This window comes from Cherax quadricarinatus, chromosome 16 (genome assembly GCF_038502225.1).
Source record: "Cherax quadricarinatus isolate ZL_2023a chromosome 16, ASM3850222v1, whole genome shotgun sequence".
Lineage (NCBI taxonomy): Eukaryota > Metazoa > Arthropoda > Malacostraca > Decapoda > Parastacidae > Cherax > Cherax quadricarinatus.
The window spans coordinates 24,893,363-24,914,531 of record NC_091307.1 but is presented as its reverse complement, the minus strand read 5'-3'; the positions used below and the strand labels follow the sequence as shown (position 1 = coordinate 24,914,531).

At 45.8% G+C, this 21,169-nt stretch overlaps 1 protein-coding gene across 1 annotated transcript in view; it reads right to left on the bottom strand.

Annotated features, from left to right (window-relative positions):
• Positions 1-3,121: 3,121 nt before the first annotated feature.
• Positions 3,122-21,169, bottom strand: part of LOC128688886 (uncharacterized) — a 44,229-nt gene continuing 26,181 nt past the window's right edge. Inside the window, exon 5 of the mRNA XM_053776912.2 lies at positions 3,122-4,425. The gene's annotated coding sequence lies outside the window, so the exon portion shown is untranslated. The remainder of the gene's footprint in view (positions 4,426-21,169) is intronic.

Sequence of the window (21,169 nt, the reverse complement as noted above, 5' to 3'; positions counted from 1 at the left end):
GAAACGCTATAATTTATGAATTCTTAAATTATTTAGTTATCCCTTCATAGTGACGGGTTTCTTGAGCTCGTCAATAGCACTGGAGGTACCCTCAGAGCTATTGTTAAAAAGCACCTAATTTCCTTCAAATTTTTAACCCTGCTGAACTATAACCAGGGGGAAAGGTTCATGGAACAGTTGGTATGTGCAGGTGCCGTCTCAATTTTAAATGGGTTATTCCCGATTTTGGTAGACTTCAGTTAAAAGCTGATGTATCCTACTTGGCTGAATGTTGGTTTTGTCATTGGAGTGTAGGTGCCTTTTTGCCTGATTTAATTTAGAAATAATAAAACTTTTTCCATCTGAAGTATGAATCTGCTGAATGGCCTCAATCTTCAGTGGCTGATTTATGAAATATTTTTTTGGTGGGGGTGGGGACGGGGGTGTTTAGTGAAACTTTCCTAAATTTCTTACCTAGTGTTAACCCAACTTCAAATTGTTGAGTTCTGGGTAATAGTTGGAAAAAAGCTCCTGTCAGCTTTAAGGTTGTGCTGCTTTTTCTTACAGGAAGCTAAATCTTAAAGTTGTTCCATGAATAGCTGGAGAATGTCTCCTGACCATAAGTCCGAGTTTGACTTTATTAGGTTATCTTGGGTTAAATGTAAATTTTATGTACCAGTGACCTCTGCCTACTACCGTGTGACGATTTGCAGCTCAAAGGTTGGTGGTGGGTAGTTCTTGTAATTATAGTAGATAGTTTTGGATTTGCATTTCTCTGCACAGTTTGGCTTCAGTCAGTTTTGTGAAGACCTCTGATATCAGCTTAAGATGACTGTCCTTGAACTGGGGTTCTAGGACGTCATGTGCAGGATAGAGCAGGGGCACGGACAGAGCCTCAGGACCTCCATGTGAAGAGTATAGTAACCATTGTTCAGGAATTTGATTCTATTGGTTCGGTTATCTGGTAAGTCAGTTTTTGGATATTACAGGTGCCAGGGTCGAACGCTTTAAAACATCCTTGATAGCTAGTATTTTTAATGCCTTGGTATATGTGGGTAATTTAGGACTATTAGTGCATCTTGTGTTGTCAGAACTCAAATTCAGTGAGTGTAATTACTCTAAAGGTGTTGAAGTGAACATTGGTTGAATCTGATTTTCTAAAGTGGTTTCTAGCGGGCTGATGTATCTACCTATTTGCCCTTTTCATCGTCTCGATGCATGTGTGACGGAAGCATTCTGATCTCTTGGAAAAACATTGTTTGCAACCCGCAGCCATGTTGCTGGTCAGATTCCTTCAATTGTTGACAGTGAAACTACTCGTGCCTGCTTTTATCTGCTTCCCCCCCCCCTCCACGAGCATCGAGAGAGATTTCTGGCACTTTGGCGACACCTCGTGTACCTTGACGCTGGTAAAGGTCTTGATCTGAGAAACTAGCTTTCTCATCTTTCTGGAAATACTAAACTTGTAATGGTCACAGCTCCTGAGGAATGGGAGTCATTCAGGTTTGCTCCAAAAGGAGCACAGATCAAATTCTTTGGATTGAGCCCCCCACCAGCATCAAAGACCCTTGGGTGATTGCTCAGATTCCTTGATGCCAGTAAAAGGATCTTGATCCAAGGAATTGGATGCTGTATGACCCTAGTAGGTTTAGCACTCTGATTATAATAAGGAATTGGACTTGTGCTCCCCTTGGATCTTGCATGACCACCACATCCTGCAGGTGCTGAAAGTCCTGGAATAAGCATTCCCCTCCCCATGAAGGTAATTAGCACTAAGGCTTATCAGTTTAGCACTGTACTCAATGACTACAGTATGTTCACTCTTTATGCTGCTTCAACTGCAGTACCATGGTATATAGTTAACTAACTTTTAGTGATTAAAGTATTGTAAAGTGATTGAGACACTTATGCAACATATGGGAATCTTTATTCAGGAAACGTTTCGCCACACAGTGGCTTCATCAGTCCAATACAAAGAGGAAGGCGTAAGGAGAGGAGGAGTATGAGGTAATCATAAGTGTCTCAATCTTCAAATTGTCGGTTTTTCAAACCATTCATCACAACTGTCAGACACTGCAGCATCATGGGATCTTGTTACAAAGAATTCTTCAACACTTGTTCAACCTTTGGACGAAGACCTACTTCGACTAGTGAATGGTACCACTATGACCCCGCCTCCGCCTGCTTCACCTCGCCTCACTACAGTATATAAGCCACGTCTACGGCCCTATGCTGTACATTCTACAAGATTGATGGACTGAACACATCGACTCCAGGTTGAGGGACTGATTACCTCATACTCCTCCTCTCCTTACGCCTTCCTCTTTGTATTGGACTGATGAAGCCACTGTGTGGCGAAACGTTTCCTGAATAAAGATTCCCATATGCTGCATAAGTGTCTCAATCTTCAACTTGTCGGTTTTTCAAACCATTCATCACAACTATTGTAAAGTGTCTTGATGCTGGTGAAGGGGCTCTTGATCCATTACTCGGATGACGCCTGAATCTCGATTCCCTGGCATTTTATGACCTGCATGTTCAGCACTTACGATCAAAATAGTGCTAAACCTACAAGGGTCATACAGTGCTTCAGGGTAGGGTGTGCTTGCATTGATTAAAGACTGGCAAGGGTGGAAGCAGTTCCCAATGACGGAACATAATCACTAATCATGAAAAGGCTTTGGGCTCCTCATGTTTAACCCTTTTGGCTTTACTAATTCTTTAAATTAAACTCGTGAAAATCTTAATTTTAAAGTGAGGAAATATTATTCTAAGCTCTGCATGGCTGCTTGACATGCTTGGGCAAGTACTAAGTATTAATTTTATGTGCTAGTCTTATTGGTCAATGTTGTGGGTAGAGGTGTGTGAAGGTGGGACTGTGCAAGGGGTTAAGGTTAACCCAAACATACAATATTTCCCCACCTTACAATTGTAACTTGTTAAATTATTATTATAATCAAGGGGAAGCGCTAAACCCGGAGGATTATACAGCGCCTGGGGGGGGGGGATGTGGAAGGCATTCAGGCTTAATTCGGGGAACTGGAGCACAGATAAAATTCCCTAAATCAAGAGCCCCTCGCCAACATCAAGGAACCTTCCTTGAGGGGTAACTTGTTAAAAGGAAAATAATCTTAACAATTAGTATTTTATTTTTATCAATACTTTATTTAAAATAAACTCTTAAAACAATTTTATTACAAGCATTCAACATGTGCAAATGTGCATGCTAATTAATCAGTGGCATCTAGTCCTAGGATTAGACTAGCATGACTATTACATTATTTTGTGAATTTTTTTTCAAATGTTTGAGAGGAAAAAAAAGTTTAAAAAACTTACATTTAATATAAAAACCTGAAGCCTCTTAATTTTTGGTAGCTAGGTATGACCCCTTCAGGTTGTTTTATATTATCATTACTGTATTGGTAACTACATGCCACTGAGCTACTTATTAATACTGTTTGTGCCTTTTGTCAAGCGGCAGAGTTAAGTTTCTGGCATTGTGGAGTGATCCAAACATAGCATGTCCCAGCTCATTGATAACATAGCTACAAGCAAGTTCCTCTTCAGTTTCCCTCAGTAACTGGCTTGTGATCCTCCACCGCCATGCCTGATACTCCCTACTGCTGTTCTTGTGGGTATCCATATTATCAACAAAGAACAGTGTCTTACGAGCTCTGGTGTGCTCCTTCAGGTACTGCAAGGTTCTTTCTTCAAGACCTGGACTGCCATACAGAAACTTATGAATATCACTTGTTGTGCTGTACGGATCGACAGAAAACATCTCTAGATTTATCATCTTTACTTTAGTTGGGTACTTTTTCAGCAATTTGTTGTACTCACGCATGTCATCTTCAAGGTTACCACACCTCAAGGAGGGCTTGCTGTTCCAGTTTAGTCTCTGCATAGAGTTTAATGATCCTCTAGGATCACGAATCAAATGAATTATCTTTACATTGAGAGAGGTGTTGTTTAAGAGGTTTACCAGCCATGGCAATCGGGATCTTATCACTTTAACTATTCTGACACTGGCATTTTTGCACATAACATTTAAATGTAGCTTATGTCTACAGGCACTTCCTCCTTCCCATGGTCTCTCGATACACTGCCTTGTGGTAGGGTTAAAATATTTAAGAAAGAGACCTTTTCCTTTAAGCCAATTTTCAAAGTTTTGATCAAATGTACACTTAAAGAGGCGTGTTAAAAAGCTTGCGACACATGACCCGTCTCTAGCACAAGGATTTTTCTTTTGGCTTGAGAGGGGCTCGAAGAAAAGGACGGAATTAGGATGTGTGGCAAGGAGTTCTGCAACCACAGTGGAGCCGCTACGGGGAAGGGAACTGAACAGCAAGACGTGCAGAATGTTGGGTACACTTGGCACATCCATTAGTGGCCTACCACTTGCTCCATTTTTCAGATACTGCTGGCCGTTCATGCCTATATCCTTATCTGAAAAGAAATATATTTACGGTAAAGGGAAAAAGTAAACATGCATGGGACATGTACTATTCATGGGAAATAGCAAACTTAAAAGGGTCATACAATTCTTAAGGAATGAGGTAATCAGTTAATCATAGGAACATGAAGGTAGTTCCAATTCCTTGGATCAAGAGCCCTGTGGCCTGGTGAGCAACGGTGTAGTTTTGCAGTGTCTGTGGTTCGATCCCCGGCTAGGGTGGAAATATTGGGTGCGTTTCCTTACACTGCTGTCCTGTTCACCTAGCAAGCAAATAGGTTCCTGGATGTTAGTAGACTGGTGTGTGTTGCATCCTGGGAGGGCAAGATTTAAGGACCCCTCAATGATGCACTAACTTTCTTGGGTTACCCTGGATAATTATGGCCACAAACCTCTTCAAGGAGGGGCTCCTTGGCGTGGTGAAGAGGCTCTTGGTCTGGGGAATTAGACCTGTTGGTCTCCTTCCTCAGACCAAACCTAATTACCCCCCAATCCCCCCTTCCCTATCCCATTCTCCCCTTTTTCCTTTCCTCCTCCTCCTCCTCCCCACCCCTCCCTTTTGCCCTTCCTCTTTTTGGCCTTTGGGATTTTTCCCACAAGCACACTAGTTCATAGGTAGGGGGCTGTATAGCCCTTGTGGCTTAGCGCTTCTTTTTGATTATAATAATAATAATCATAGGTAGGGGGAAGGGTACCGGGGTCCATCCCATTCCGTTGAGGTTCTTGGCAGTGGCATAGTTTGCTGTGGGATCTGGATTGCCTGGGGATGTCCCGATCCCTCTCCGGTATCCCAGAGGGTGGCTTTGGGTGTGTCTTGGGCGACAGGTGTATCTCTGGAAGCCACCTTTCAGATTCCGGGGGTGGTGGCCGAAGGAGATATGCTTTGTGGCAGATATCCGGCTGCCCTCTTTTGTCCACCGAGGTAGCTCGGTAGATGTGAGGTTGCTATCCCGGATTGCTGGTTTACTGGCATGAAGGGTTGGGTATGGAAAAAGCCCACTGTGTGGGCGAAACGTTGTCAATAAAGGATCACATTAAACTGCATATGTTTGTTTCCACCTCTTGCTGGTGCTGTTTCGTCGCCCGCTTCAGGTGCCGGGGTTTCGACTGACTCCTTTGATTTGTCTGACCTCTGCTCTCCTTTGACTATGCTTCCAGCCTCTCCCTCTACGGTGTGGCAATTTTCGAATCGTGAGCCAGTCCCACGTCGGTCCGACTCTGGTCCCACTTCTAAACGCCAACGACAATCTCCTGATGTTACTTCGTTACCTTCTCACTACTCGGAAAAGACTGACACTTCACGCACTCTCTCCACACTCGGTTTTGGACCACACAATGGACTAAATTCTTTACTTTAAGACAGACTACTTCTACTGCCTATCTTTCCGACCACAGTATTGGCAAAGCGCTCCTACACCACATTGGTAGAGATATTTCCTTTCATGCTCTTAAGAGTGGTACACGCATCATCAGTCTAGAATTCTACCTAAGCTCATGATCTTTCTCTTCTTTTGCATATCGATACTATTCCTATCACTATCGAAAAACATCTTTCCCTCAATTCTTGTAGTGGTACTGTTATTTTGCCCCATACCATAGTCCAACAGAATTTCCAGAAGTGTGGCAATGACATTCTCGAACAGCTGGAACTCAAAGATCTCCCAATTCTCACGGTAGACACTTATGTTCTTCCTGCCCACGGGCGAAGACGATACCCTTGCAATGTGGCTCGTTTAACTTTTGACAGCCATGAACTCCCATCCTCTGTTTATGTAGCAGGACATTGGTTACAAGTTCGGAAGGTAATCCCTACACCACAACAGTGTAGGAATTGCTGGTGATTTGGCCACCCAGCAAAATATTGCAGATCTATAGCCGAATGCCCAGTCTGTGGTGCCGATGACTATTCTAATACGTCTTGCAGTCGAACTCCCTCTTGCCTTAATTGTCGTGAGGCTCACCCTTCGTACTCTCGCCGTGGCCTGGTGGCTAAAGCTCCCGCTTCACACACGGAGGGCCCGGGTTCGATTCCCGGCGGGTGGGAACATTTCGACATGTTTCCTTACACCTGTTGTCCTGTTCACCTAGCAGCAAATAGGTACCTGGGTGTTAGTCGACTGGTGTGGGTCGCATCCTGGGGGACAAGATTAAGGACCCCAATGGAAATAAGTTAGACAGTCCTCGATGACGCACTGACTTTCTTGGGTTATCCTGGGTGGCTAACCCTCCGGGGTTAAAAATCCGAACGAAATCTTATCTTGCTTAAATGAGCGGGAAATTCACTGCTTCAGAGGCAGAAGGTCTCCCTTATGCCATCGCAGTTTCTCATCTCCGCCTCCAAGGGGAAACTACCCCGTGTTTCTTATTCTCATGTTTCAAAACTCCCCCCCCCCCCCCCCACTTCTGGGGTCCCATCTTCTGCAGCCTCCTCTGTGGTTGCCAGTCCCATAGTCACTCCTGTATCTAATTCTTTTGCTGTCCTGGGCTCAGAAGTCCCTACTTCAACACCTCAGGCCGTCCTCACTTCTTCGTGTTCTCCCTCACAAACCCCGGTATTGACAAGACCTCATACGACACCTCCTCCCAATCGTCCCTCGACTTCTCAGAGGTCCAAAAAATCTCCTTTAACCCTTCCTTCCCTTCATCCACCTCCACATTTTACCTTCCTGGTCTCTGTACCCTTTCACTGGCTCTGTTACAAGTGTGGAGGTTCATCCTCCTCCTCGTACTGTGCCTTCCTCCCCTGCCCCCTCCCAAGTTTCTTCCTCTTCTGCCACCTCCCATCTTTCTGCCTCTTCTGTCCCCTCCCACACTTCTCCAGTTCCCTCCACCCTTTTGCCCTCCCCCCACCTTGGTACAGTCCATTACAGTTCCAATCTTTACTCAAACTCCTCCTCCTTCCATCTCCAATATTGTCTCTCGTACGACGTCTCTGAACTCCGAAACGCTTGAAGCAATCTCTGAATATATTGCAGAGACCAAACCATCAATGGACACTGATCCACCCTCTGTTCCTTTTCTTTCCTCTTCTCCATCTGCGCAACTCCTTTCTTCACAGCGCACCATTCCTTCGCTGCTTGAACGTTTTCCTTTGCCACCGCATGTGGACTTTTCTAACCCCTCTAGTCCGTAGGTACCCTTACCTGCGGATTTCAGGCATCTTTATCATTGCCAATCATGGCCTATTTACAGTGGAATATACGTGGCCTTGGGGGTAATTGGGGTGAGCTTCAGATGTTGTTCTCCGAGTTTTCCCCTGTTGGTGTTTGCTTACAGGAACCAAAATTACACAATGCTATTATCTATCCCATATCAGGCTATAATTTATTGCATTCTTCAGATCCTTTTCCTGATAGGACCTTTAATGAAAGTGCCCTTCTACGCACTGATATTCCGTACCATCAGCTATTTGTTCATACACAGCAGCCCGTATCCACTTGCATAGGTGGTATACACTGTTCTTTGTATCTCTCTCCTTCTCGGGCATTATCTATCCCAGATATTGCCTTTCTTGTTTCGTCATTACCGCCACCACTTCTGTTACTTGGCGATTTTAATGCCTCTGGGGGGGGGTCTCACTGTGATTCCTGTGGCATTCAGTTAGAGGCTTTTCTTTCTACCCGCCCCCTCCATGTTCTAAATACAGGTACTCGCACCCATTTTGATCCCTGTACTCATAAACTCTCTTCCATCGATCTTTCAGTCTGCTCTTCCTCCGCCGCATTAGACTTCACCTGGTCTGTTCTCCGGGATTTACATGACAGCGATCATTTCCCAATCACATTCATCACCTCTTCGTAACCCACGCTGGCAATTTGATCAGGCAAATTGGAACCTTTACTCACAACTAACTGTTTTGAGTGAGGTTCCTTCTTCGTCCTCCATTGATGAGCTTTTACACCTCTTCTCGTCCTCCGTTTTAACCGCAGCTTCTCATTCTATACCCCAAACTTCGGGCAGGCATTCTCAGAAATGCGTGCCTTGGTGGTCTGCTTGTGCTCGTGCAGTACGTTTGAAACGCGCTGCATGGGGCAGGTACTGGTACAATAGAACCACGGAGAGACTACTTGATTTTAAGCAGAAGCATGCGATCGCTCGTCTTGTCATCTGTGATGCTAAACGCACTTGCTGGTGAGATTGTCTCCACCAACACCTCTGCTTCCTCTGAGCGCAGTCTGGAAAAAAGTACGAAAACAGAGTGGTAAATATTCTCTGACCCGGCTCCTGTTCTGCGGGTTGCTGGTGTTGATATAGCAAACCCACTGGCTGTTGCCAATGAAATTGGCAATCATCTGGTCCGTATTTCTCGGGGGCTCCATCTATGCCCCTCGTTTCTTTCCTCAAAGTCTGCCAGAGTGTTAGCACCCTTGGACTTTTCTTCTCTCAGAAAACAGTATAATGTGCCTTTTACACTTCAGGAACTGGAGGCAACACACTCAGCTTGCCGATCATCGACAGCTGGGCTTGATGACATTCATATTCGTATCCTACAACATTTACATCAGTCAGCCCTTGCAGTCCTATTATGCCTTTTCAATCTTATTTGGTCACAAGGAGTTCTTCCACAGCTGTGGAAATCTGCCATTGCTCTCCCCTTTCCGCAAACCGGCCACTACAGAACATGAAACCTCCCACTATTGTCCCATTGCACTTACCAGTGCAGTTTGCGGTGATGAAACGCCTGGTAAATAGACGTTTAGTGTGGTATTTAGACACACACACAAGTCTCTCCACTCGTCAATATGGCTTTCGTAAGGGCTGTTCTACCATAGACCCCTTACTACGCTTGGATACCTATGTTCGTAATGCCTTTGCGAATAACCACTTGGTTATTGCCACATTTTTTGACCATGAGAAGGCATATGACACAACTTGGAGGTATAATATTTTGGCCCAAGCCCACTCCTTAGGCCTCCGAGGCAATCTACCATCCTTCCTTGAGAACTTTTTAACTGACAGACATTTCCGTGTTTGGGTTAATAATGTGCTCTCCCCGGACTTTATCCAAGCCGAAGGTGTCCCCCAGGGATGTGTTCTAAGCACAACACTTTTTCTCCTTGCTATAAATGATTTGGCCTCTAGTCTTCCATCCAATATTTGGTCATCACTCTGTGTTGATGACTTCGCTATTGCTTGTGCAGGCGCTGACTGTCGCCTCATTAGTTTCTCTCCAGCATGCTGTCGACCGTGTTTCCAATTGGACCACCACACATGGGTTTAAATTTTCCAATACCAAAACTCGCCAAATTACTTTCACTAGACGCTCTGTCATCTCTGATCATCCTTTGTACCTCTATGGCTCCCGTATCCCTGAACGTGATAGTCAGGTTTCTAGGCCTCCTCTTTGACCATAGGTTATCCTGGAAACCTCGCATTACCTCTCTGAAGGCAACTTGTCACAGCCGGCTGAACCTTCTTGAAACCCTTGCTCATCTTTCATCGGGAGCTGACCTCTTCAAGGGGGGCTCCTTGGCGTGGTGAAGAGGCTCTTGGTCTGAGGAATTAGCCCTGTCGGTCTTCTTCCTCAGACCGAACCTAATTACCCCCCATTCTCCCCTCCCCTATCCCATCCTCCCCATCCTCCCCTTTTTCCATTCCTCCTCCTCCTCCTCACCCCTCCCTTTTGCCCTTCCTCTTTTTAGCCTTCGTGATTTCTCCCACAGGCGCGCTAGTTCCTAGGTAGGGGAAAGGACACCGGGGTCGATCCCATTCCGTTGAGGTTTCTTGGCGGTGGCGTAGTTTGCCGTGGAATCTGGATTGCCTAGGGATGTCCCGATCCCTCTCCGGTATCCCGGAGTAGCTTTGGGTGTCTTTTGGGCGACGGGTGTATCTCTGGAAGCCACCTTTCGGATTCCGGGGGTGGTGGCTGAAGGAGGTATGCTTTGTGGCGGATATCCGGCCGCCCTCTCTTTTGTCCACCGAGGTAGCTCGGCAGATGTGAGGTTGCTATCCCGGATTGCTGGTTTACTGGCATGAAGGGTAGGGTATGGCACGGGTTCCATGCTGCATCTGCGCTACTAGCGGTGTCGAGTCCTCTTGGGCGCGGAGGGAGATTTCCGGCCCTTTCATTCCTCCTGGGAACTATTCCTCCCCGCTCCCCCCTTTTTTTATTCTTTTTTTTGTTTTTATTTTCTTTTCTTCTTTCTTTTTTTTTCTTAAAAACAAAAAGCAAAGGAGTAACCTAACCATGGCAGCCCTAGTCCATGAAACCACTACCCCCGGGCCCCTTCTTGATACCGCACCCCATTCTGACCCTGCCTTGTGTTTAGACCACTCTTCGGACACTCCTGATGCCCCTGTACCTCTTGCTGGTGCTGTTTCCTCACCCGCTTCAGGTACCGGGGCTTCGACTGACTCCTTCGATTTGTCTGAACTCCGCTCTCCTTTGACTATGCTTCCGGCTTCTCCCTCTACGGTACGGCAATTTTCGAATCGCCCACCCATTTCATGCCGGACCAACTCCGGTCCTACTCCTAAACGCCAACGTCAATCTCCTGATGATGCTCCGTCGTTACCTTCCCATTCTACTCGGAAACGACCGACACGTCAAGCACTCCCTCTCCACGCTCAGTTTCGGACCACACAATGGACTAAATTCTTTACTTTAAGACCAACTTCTTCTTCTGCCTACCTTTCTGACCATAGTATTGCCAAAGCGCTCCTGCGTCATGTTGGCAGAGATATTTCATTTCACGCTCTCAAGAGCGGTACGCGCATCGTCACTGTCCAGAATGCTACCCAAGCTCATGATCTTTCTCTCCTTTCGAATATCGATACTACTCCTATCACTATTGAAAAACATCTTTCTCTCAATTCTTGTAGTGGTACTGTCATTCTGCCCCATACCATAGTCCAACAGAATTTCCAGTCATGTGGTAATGACATTTTTGAACAGCTGGAACTCCAGGATCTCCCAATCCTCAAAGTAGACACTTATGTCCTTCCTGCCCGGGGGCGGAGACGTTACCCTTGCAATGTGGCTCGTTTAACTTTTGACAGCCGAGAACTCCCGTCCTCTGTATATGTCGCGGGACATCGGTTACAAGTTCGAAAGGTGATACCTACACCACAACAATGTAGAAATTGCTGGCGTTTTGGTCACCCAGCGAAATATTGCAGATCTATGGCCGAATGCCCAGTCTGTGGTGCCGACAACCATTCTAATACATCTTGCAGTCAACCTCCATCTTGCCTTAATTGTAATGAAGCTCACCCTTCGTACTCCCGCCGTTGCCAGGTCTACTTAAATGAACGTGAAATCCGTTGCCTCAAAGAGGCAGAAGGTCTCCCTTATACTATGGCAGTTACTCATCTCCGCCTCCAAGGGAGACTACCCCGTGTTTCTTATTCTCGTGTTTCCAAACATCCCCCCACTTCTGGGGTCCCATCTTCTGCAGCCTCCTCTGTTGTTACCCCTCCCATAGCCATTACGGCATCTAATCCTTTTGCTGTCCTTGGCTCTGACGTCCCGACTACAACTCAGTCTGTTCTCACATCTTCGCGTCCTTCCTCACAAGCCCCAGTATCGACAAGACCTCGTACGACACCTAATACCAATCGCCCCTCTACTCAGAAGTCCAAAAAATCCACATTGCTCAAATCTTCTTTGCCCCTTCCTTCCCTTCTTCCACCTCCACACGTTACCTTTCCAGTCTCTGTACCTAGTTCTTTCCCTCTCTCTGGCTCTATTACAAGTGTGGAGATTCACCCTCCTCCTCGTACTATGCCTTCCACCCCCGTCCCCTCCCAAGTTTCTCCCTCTTCTGTCACCTCCCAGGTTTCTACCTCTTCTGTCCCCCCCCACACTTCATCTCCAGTCCCTTACACTTTTCCCTCCCCCTCTACTTTGGTACAGTCCATTACTGTCCCAATCTTTACTCACCCTCCTCCTCCTATCTCCAATATGGTTTCCCATACATCTTTGAATTCAGAAACACTTGAAGCCATTTCAGAATATATTGCAGAGACTAAACCTTCAATGGACACTGATTCACTTCCTGTTCCTTCTCTTCCCTCTCCTCCATCTTCACAACCCCATTCTTCGCAACGCTCCGTTCCTTCGCTACTTGAACATCTTCCAATGCCACCACACGTTGACTTTTCTAACCCCTCTAGTCCGTAGGTGCCTTTACCTACAGATTCCTGATATTTTCTTCATCGCCAATCATGGCCTATTTACAGTGGAATATCCGCGGCCTCAGGGGTAATCGGGGTGAGCTTCAGATGTTGCTTTCCAGGTTTTCCCCTGTTGGTGCTTGCTTACAAGAACCAAAATTACACTCGGCTGTTTTCCAACCTATCTCAGGCTATAATTTATTGTATTCTTCGGATCCTTTCTCAGATGGGACCTTTAATGAAAGTGCCCTTCTTCTACGCAATGATATTCCGTACTGTCAACTATTTGTCCATACCTCGCTGCATTACACTGCAGCCCGTATCCACTTGAATAAGTGGTTTACAATATGTTCTTTATATCTCTCTCCTTCTCGAGCATTTTCTATCCCAGACTTTGCCTTTCTTGTTTCATCCTTACCACCACCACTTCTGTTACTTGGTGATTTTAATGCCCACCATTTCCTCTGGGGGGGGTCTCATTGTGACTCACGTGGCATTCAGTTGGAGGCTTTTCTTGCCTCTCACCCCCTCCATGTTTTAAATACGGGTACTCCCACCCATTTTGATCCTCGTACTCATACTCTCTCTTGCATCGATCTATCAGTCTGCTCTTCCTCCACTGCACTAGACTTCACCTGGTCTGTTCTACCAGACTTACATGACAGCGATCATTTTCCGATCATTCTTACTTCTCCTTCCTATTCACCACCTTCCCGTAGCCCTCGCTGGCAATTTGATCGGGCAAATTGGGATCTTTACTCACACCTCACTGCTTTTAGTGAGGTTCCTTCTTCATCCTCCATTGATGAGCTCCTACACATCTTCTCGACATCAGTTTATACCGCAGCTTCTCATTCTATACCCCAAACCTCAGGCAGGCATTCTCAGAAGTGCGTGCCTTGGTGGTCTCCTGCTTGTGCTCGTGCAGTACGTTTGAAACGTGCTGCATGGGGCAGGTACCGGTACAATAGAACCGCTGAGAGACTTCTTGATTTTAAGCAGAAGCGTGCGATCGCTCGCCGTGTCATCCGTGAAGCTAAACGCACTTGTTGGCGAGACTATGTTTCCACCATCACCTCTGCTTCTTCTATGAGTGCAGTCTGGAAAAAAGTGAGGAAATTGAGTGGTAAATACTCTCCTGACCCGGCTCCTGTTCTACGGGGCACTGGTGTTGATATAGCAAACCCTCTCGACGTTGCCATTGAACTTGGCACACATCTGGTCCGTATTTCCCGAGGGCTCCATCTATGCCCCTCGTTTCTTTCCTCAAAGTCTGCCAGAGAGTTAGTACCCTTGGACTTTTCTTCTCTCGGAGAAGAACAGTATAATGTGCCTTTTACACTTCAAGAACTGGAGGCAACGCTCTCAGCTTGCCGATCATCGGCAGCTGGGCCTGATGACATTCATATTCGTATGTTACAACATTTACATCGGTCAGCCCTTGTAGTCCTCTTACACCTCTTCAATCTTATTTGGGCACAAGGAGTTCTTCCCCAGCTGTGGAAATCTGCCATTGTTCTCCCTTTCCGCAAACCGGGTACTACAGGACATGATGCCTCCCACTATCGCCCCATCGCTCTTACAAGTGCAGTTTGCAAAGTGATGGAACGCCTCGTAAATCGACGTTTAATGTGGTATTTAGAGACTCACAACAGTCTCTCCGCTAGTCAATATGGCTTTCGTAAGGGTCGTTCTACCATAGACCCCTTACTACGCTTGGATACGTATGTTCGTAATGCCTTTGCGAATAATCACTCAGTTATTGCCATATTTTTTGACCTTGAGAAGGCATATGACACAACTTGGAGGTATAATATTTTGGCCCAGGCCCATTCCTTAGGCCTCCGAGGCAATCTACCATCCTTCCTTAAGAACTTTTTAACTGACAGACATTTCCGTGTTCGAGTCAATAATGTTCTTTCCCCGGACTTCGTCCAAGCTGAAGGTGTCCCTCAGGGATGTGTTCTAAGCACAACACTTTTTCTCCTTGCTATAAATGATTTGGCCTCTGTTCTTCCACCCAATATTTGGTCATCACTCTATGTTATGACTTCGCTATTGCTTGTGCAGGCGCTGACTGTCACCTTATTGCAGTTTCTCTCCAGCATGCGGTCGACCGTGTTTCCACTTGGGCCACCACACATGGGTTTAAATTTTCAAGTACCAAAACTCACCAAATTACTTTCACTAGACGCTCTGTTATCTCCGATCATCCTTTGTATCTCTATGGCTCCCGTATCCCCGAACGTGATACAGTCAGGTTTCTAGGCCTTCTCTTTGACCGTCGGTTAACCTGGAAACCTCACATTACCTCTCTGAAGGCAACTTGTCACAGCCGGCTAAACCTTCTTAAAACCCTTGCTCATCTTTCCTGGGGAGCTGATCGTCGAACTCTGCTTCGCCTACATTCAGCCCTCGTTTTATCGAAACTCGATTATGGTGACCAGATTTATTCCGCGGCCTCTCCTGCTACTCTCTCTAGCCTTAACTCTATCCATCACCAAGGCTTACGTTTGTGCCTTGGTGCTTTTCGCTCTTCCCCTGTTGAGAGCCTCTATACAGAAGCAAATGTTCCATCCTTGTCTGATCGCCGTGATGCCCATTGCCTTCGTTACTATGTACGCTCTCACGATCTACACAATCCTTCCATTTATAGAATGGTCACCGATATTAGTAGACATTCTTTATTCGTTCGCCGCCCCTGTTTGCTCCGTCCCTTTTCTCTTCGCCTACTTTCACTCTTGTCTTCCCTTCAGTTACCACCTTTATATGTTCATGTAGCATCTCACTTTTCCCTACCCCCCTGGGAAGTTCCAGCTGTTCGGGTCTGTTCTTTCTCACTCCCTTGCTCGAAAGCTCAACTGCCTACGGTGGCTTCCCGCTCTCTTTTTCTTGATCACTTCCACTCTCATTCTCATGCCACCGCTGTGTACACAGATGGCTCTAAGTCTTCAGACGGCGTCGGATTCGCAGCAGTGTTTCCGGACAGCGTCGTACGAGGGCATTTACTATCTTCAGCTAGCATTTTTACTGCTGAACTGTATGCCATTCTTGCAGCACTTATTCGTATCGCATCTATGCCTGTGTCATCATTTGTAGTAGTCTCAGACTCCCTTAGTGCTCTACAGGCTATACGAAAATTTGATACATCTCATCCCCTAGTTCTCCGTATCCAACTTTGGCTACGCCGTATCTCTACCAAACATAAAGATATTGTTTTTTGTTGGGTCCCTGGTCATGTCGACGTACAGGGCAATGAACAGGCGGACACTGCTGCGCGGTCAGCAGTATATGACCTACCAATTTCCTATCGAGGTGTTCCATTTCTGGACTATTTTGCTGCAATAGCTACCCACCTTCGCACCCGTTGGCAACAACGTTGGTCAACTCTGCTCGGTAACAAACTTCATTCTATTAAACCGAGCATAGGTTACTGGCCGTCTTCTTGTCATCAGTGCCGAGGTTGGGAGACCACTCTCTCCCGCCTTCGCATTGGCCACACTCGTCTTACTCATGGGTATCTCATGGAGAGGCACCCTGTTCCTCTCTGTGAGCAGTGTCAAGTTCCAGTATCGATTAGCCACATTCTGTTAGACTGCCCTCTCTATCAACGAGCACGCAGAATTTACCTCCAACGTCGTCTTCGTTCTCCTACTCTCTCTTTACCTTCCCTTCTTGCTGATGGACCCTCCTTTAATCCTGACTCTCTCATTGACTTCTTGACAACGACTGATTTACTCCACAAACTCTGATGATACTTTTCGCACTCCCCTCAGCCCTTTCTGGTTCAGTCTCTTGCTGCCCTTTACCCTTTCACCATCCACTGCCCCGCTGTTATCCGTAACCTGTTGCTCATCCATCTCCCTTTTGCCACCTGATGCCCTCGCTTCCTTCCTGCCCTGCAGCGCTGTATAGTCCTTGTGGCTTAGCGCTTCTTTTTGATTATAATAATAATAATAATCATCGGGAGCTGATCGTCGAACTCTCCATCACCTACATTCCACCCTCATTTTATTGAAACTTGATTATGGTGACCAGATCTATTCAGTGGCCTCTCCTGCTACTCTCTAGCCTTAACCCCATTCGTCACCAAGGATTACGTTTATGCCTTGGTGCTTTTCGCTCTTCCCCTGTCGAGAGCCTCTATGCAGAAGCAAACGTTTCATCCTTATCCGATCGCTGTGATGGCCACTGCCTTCGCTACTATGTATGCTCTCATGATCTCCGCAATCCTTCCATTTATAGAATGGTCACCGATATTAGTAGACGTTATTTGTTCGCCACCCATTTGCTCCGTCCCTTCTCTCTTCGCCTACATTCGCTCGTCTTCTCTTCAATTACCACCTTTCTATGTTCATGTAGCATCTCGCTTTTCCCTACCCCCCTGGGAAGTTCCAGCTGTTCGAGTCTGCTCTTTCTCTCTCCCTTGCTCGAAAGCCCAACTGTCTATGGTAGCTTCCCGCTCTCTTTTTCTTGACCACTTCCACTCTCATTCTCATGCCATTGCAGTGTACACAGATGGCCCTGTCTTCTGACGGCATAGGATTCGCAGCAGTGTTTCCGGACAGCGCCGTACGAGGGCATTTACTATCTTCGGCTAGTATTTTTACTGCTGAATTGTATGCCATTCTTGCAGCACTTATCCGTATTGCATCTATGCCTGGGTCATCATTTGTGGTTGTCTCGGACTCCCTTAGTACTTTACAGGCTATACAGAAATTTGATACACCTCATCTCTTAGTCCTCCGTATCAAACTTTGGCTACACTGCATCTCTACCAAACATGAAGATATTGTTTTTTGTTGGGTCCCTGGTCATGTTGACGTACAGGGCAATGAACAGGCACACACTGCTGCACGGTCAGCAGTACATGACCTACCAGTTTCATATAGAGGTGTTCCATTTATGGACTATTTTGCTGCAGTAGCTACCCACCTTCACACCCGTTGGCAACAACGTTGGTCTACTCTGCTCGGTAACAAACTTCAATCTATTAAACCGAGTATAGGTTACTGGCCGTCTTCTTGTCGCCAGTGTCGAGGTTGGGAGACTACTGTCTTCCGTCTTCGCATTGGCCATACTCAAGACCATACTCGTCTTACTCATGGATATCTCATGGAGAGGCACCCTGCTCCTCTGTGAGAATTATCAGGTTCCATTATCGGTCAGCCACATTGTTACTGCCCACTTTATCAACGAGCACGCAGAATTTGCCTCAGTCTTCACTCCGCTGCTCTCTTTACCTTCCTTTCTTGCTAATGGACCCACCTTTCATCCGGACTCTCTCATTGACTTTTTTGACAACTGACTGGCTTCACGAACTCTGATACCTTCAGCCCTTTCTACCTCAATCTCTTGCTACCCTTCTCCCGCACTATCCCCTGCCCCGCTGTTTTCTGTAACCTACTGATCATCCCTCTCCCATTCTGCCACCCAATACCCTCGCTTCCTTCCCTACCCTGCAGTGCTGTATAGCCCTTGTGGCTTAGTGCTTCTTTTTGATAATATGGCCACAAAGCTGCCATAATTAAAAAAAAAAAAAAAAAAAAAAAAAAAAAAGTAAAATAGGCACAGTACTGGGGAATCGGAGGGGTGGGGAGGCGATCGAATTTGTGAAAGAAAGATCCCTTTGAAATCCCTGATTATCTTCTATTCCCAGGCAGTACATCACATGGCCCCTCAAGGCAGGGGTCTTGCTTTAAGTTTAAGGAGTTGCTGGCCTCTTCGATATACTAAAACTACATCCCATTTCTCCCAGGTGCTATACGACCCCCACACGCTGTATAGCCCTTGTGGCTTAGCGCTTCTTTTTGATTATAATATACGACCCCTTCATCCTTCTGGGTTTAGCGTTTCACTTTATATTACTGGATGACTTTTATGGGATTAGCGCTTCCCATGAATGTAATAAAATAATTTTAATGGTTAAAACTCAAATGTTGCTAATAACGCTAAGCTCGTGTGGGTCGTGGTGCAAGAAAATGAGAAACAATGACAAGTCTCCCTCCCTCACTACGGCTATCATTATTTCCGTATTAACGCCGCCTTGCTGACGGCTCCTTCGACACACACCCTCTTTTTTGTCAGCAACAGCTTTATTACACCAATTTTGATTACATTTCCTTTAAGTACTCGTCGCCCTTCTTATCTCTACCTGTTATACTCTTCACCCTCGCTGGTCTCTGATCGGGCATATTACACTTTTTAGTGCTGTATGACCCTAACGGGTTTAACGCTTATCAAAACTAAGCGCTAAACCACCGGAGTCCTACAGCGCTGCTGCTCTTGGTTACATTTATTATCGTATAAAAAATCTCTAGATGCCGGTGAGAAGCTCTTGATCTAAGGTACTGAATTGTTCTTCAGTTTCATCGAACTTGATTGGCTCGAATTTCCTAGGCACTGTATGACCCCTACAAGTGTAGTTTATCCACAATAAAAAAAAAAAATTGCCCGTATGGGTCATGCAACACTAAGTGCTAAAGGCAAAGGATATCCTCGGTATATTTTTTTTTTTTTTAGAAAAGTACTAAAGCCGTATGGGTAACTTAGGTGCTAGGATAATTTCGTAATCGTAAACATATTTTACTAGCTTATTGCAGTACCAAAAGAATCTCCCTATTCTTTGACAAAATTATATGCACATTTGCCTGCACTTCCCTCAAGGGAGGTTCCTTGATCTAGGGAATTTGATCTGTGCTCAGGTTCCCTGAATTGAACCTGAATACCTTCCATCCTCCCACATGCGCTGTATAATCCTACGGGTTTTGCGCTTCCCAGTGATTATTATAATTACCTGCACTAATGTCCATAGCATTCAACACGCAGAGGACTGCAGAAGAGGCAGAAAGCGCTATAACAAAGCATAAGAGAGCACGCACTTTGTGTATCCTGGTAGCCATCACGGTTAATACTGTCATGGTTGCTACACTTCACTCCTGCCGCTGTAGATGTGTACTGCTGTGTCATCTTCACTGTTATGGCCATTGACTGTACCGCTAGCGGCAGGTACGTGTCGTCTTCACTGTCACGGCCACTCGCTGCATCGCTCTTGGTACGTAAAACATCTTCACGGTCATGGCTACCTGCTATACCGCGTGGCAGGTACGTATGCTGATTTATCTTCACTATCACGGCCCTTGTACCACTCGTGGCAAGTACGTAAAATGTCATCTTCAACTTAACAGGCACTCGCTGTACCGTCGGTGGTAGGTACATACTAGTCATGCTAACTTTTATGGAACTGTGCCGCTCGCGGCTCGAACAAGTTAATTCTCTTATTGCATTTAAAGTTTATCAACTGAATGAGGATTAGTTGCAGTTCACTTGTACACTAACATCAATAATGTTCATCCATAAATAAGACAATAAAATGGTTGAAATACTCTGCAGAGATTAGCGCATGATATATAAACAAGGGTATAGCTCAGTTTATATAGTCAAAAGCAAAAAGAACCTTACGTTTACCTGACTAAACGGAAACGTCTTTAATTTACCTCCCCTAAGGGGAGGTTCCTTGACGCTGGTGAGGGGCTCTTGATTTAGGGAACTGGATCTGTGCTCGGTTCCCTGAATTGAGCATGAATGCCTTCATCCCCCCTCCCCCCACAGGCGCTGTATAATCCTGTGGGTCCAGCGCTCCCCCATGATTATAATAATTTGCCTACGGATAGCATAGCATTTTCTTTAAGAAACGTAGTGGTAACATTGCATGTGCGCAACGTAAAGTTACCGAGGCTCCAGGAACGGGTGTGGCCAATAACTGCATGAGTGACCGTGTGAAAAGTACGTTCTTGATGAACTAAGCGTTTCCCGTAAGGGTGGCCCATTGCAAGAGATAGAGGTATTAACTCGTGAGTGGTGTGATGCAGATTGAGGTCAATTACCCAACTTGTCCTCTTAACCACAGACGACATGGGACTTGTAAAAGCGGTCAAATGGGTAACTGTGGGAGGCGCCTTACACAATTAAATTTAGAGAATTTGTTAAAGTTGTGCACAGTGGCTGCCCGTTTTCTGTTAGCGCCCCATTTTTTTAATTACATTTATCTTATATAGTTTCTCCGTAGTGTAAAGTAAAAGGACACAAGTGCAACTAATGACTTTTTTATTGTGGCAACGTTTCGTTCTCCAGGAGCTTTGTCAAGCCGTTACAAACAGTTGTGATGAATGGTTTTGAAAACCGACAAGTTGAAGATTGAGACACGTGCAACATACGTGAATCTTTATTTAGGAAACGTTTCGCCACACAGTGACTTCATCAGTCCAATACAAACATGATGAAAGTTAAGACACTTGTGCAACATCTGGTTATCTTTATTGTAGACGTTTCGCCATCCAGTGGCTTTATCAATACAGATTCTTGGACATAATTAGAAAACAAGAACTATATACAAACAGTTGAACATTGAGATACTTATGCAACATATGGGAATCTTTATTGAGGAAACGTTTTGCCACATAGTGACTTCATCAGTCCAATACAAAGTAGAAAGGTGCAAGGAGAGGAGCTTGAGGTAATCAGTCCCCTCAGCCTGGCGTCTGTGTTCAGTCCATCAACCTTGTAGAATGTCCAGCATAGGGCTGTAGACATGGCTTTTATACTGTAGTCAGGTGAGGCGAA